General features: G+C 25.9%; 1 non-coding gene across 1 annotated transcript; it reads left to right on the forward strand.

Moving 5' to 3' along the window:
- Positions 1-547: 547 nt before the first annotated feature.
- Positions 548-629, forward strand: TRNAS-UGA (transfer RNA serine (anticodon UGA)). The gene has a single exon. It is a non-coding gene; the product is annotated as a tRNA-Ser (tRNA).
- Positions 630-1,507: the final 878 nt, after the last annotated feature.

A 1,507-nucleotide genomic window follows, 5' to 3' on the forward strand; every position in this document is an offset into this window, starting at 1 on the left:
TATCTATCTGTCATCAATGCCAACTTTCTTGTGGAAAATAAAACTTCATATACCTATCATTTTTAGCTACAAAATCATTGAATTACTAGTAAAATATGTTAGACAATCCAATATTTATAAAAGTGGCTTAAAAAATTAGAAATAATAGTTAATTTGTATGTATTTGTCAAACATATTTTATAGTTTTTATAAAAAGAAGAGAAAATGAAATATATTGTAAAATCATCTCAACACTAAATAAAAAGCTAAATATCTGTATTTATTATTATTTAAATTATATAATATATTCTATTATCATAATCGCTCTAATTCGTGTTCGTAATTATATTTATTAATCAATAATAATTAATTAGTTCCTTACATAAATATATTGCAGGCTTATTTATTCTTAGAATACAAACATTGACATTGATACGTTGCAAGTATAATAGGCGATTCCACAAATATCGAATGGAAACTTTACACATCATACATCAAATTGAGATATGAAAATCATAAGTTTGGCTATATTTAAATTTTGTGCGTCTAGTTAAAGCAAACAACCTAGGTCGATATGTCCGAGTGGTTAAGGAGACAGACTTGAAATCTGTTGGGCTACGCCCGCGCAGGTTCGAACCCTGCTGTCGACGATACAAAACACTTGCAAAGTGTCAGATTTTATTCCGCGGAACACAGTCTACAGTCCAAATTACCTTATGAAGGATATACTTCTGGTTTTTATTGTAACGGTGAAATTTCTATTTCATCCAGTTTTGTGACAATTATGAAATATATATTTGTGTGAGAAATTCTTTTGTTATTACATGTTTATTTTAAAAAAATGGGAGTCTTATGAAAATGGTTCATCGTTTTTATTTATTTATTTATCTTTATGTTCTCTTTAATATATCTAGTCTTTTATCTTATTCTTATTTGCAAATATATATATATATATATATATATATATATATATATATATAATATGTCTTGTATACATATCTAGTAAATATACTTATTATACATCTAAATATTCTTGTTTGTCCATTCAAAAATATTAATATTATGTGTTATAATTTATTATTATTAATAATTAAGTTCAAGTAGACTCAAACACAAGACCTCTCAAATAAGAGTCACAATTTACTATTGCATTGTAGGCTTTTCTCTTACATTGAGTTATCTTTATTTGTAAACATCTTGATATATTTATCTTCTATGCATGTTTATTACACTTATGCACATATCCACCTAAATATAGTTTTTATACACCTAAACATAATTGTTTGTCCACCCAAAGTCCTTAAAACTTATATTTTTACTCTCTTTATTTTCCCACTTCGAATTATTTTTATTTGCAAACATCTTGATATATTTATCTTCTATGCATGTCTATTACACTTATCCATGTACCTAACTAAATATAGTTCTTATACACCTAAACATAATTGTTTGTCCAGAAAGTCATTATCTTCTATGCATATCTATTGCACTTATCCATGTACCTTCCTAAATATAGTTCTTATACACC

Source organism: Cupressus sempervirens, chromosome 3, assembly GCF_028749045.1.
Source record: "Cupressus sempervirens isolate cs-2001-9-10 chromosome 3, ASM2874904v1, whole genome shotgun sequence".
Lineage (NCBI taxonomy): Eukaryota > Viridiplantae > Streptophyta > Pinopsida > Cupressales > Cupressaceae > Cupressus > Cupressus sempervirens.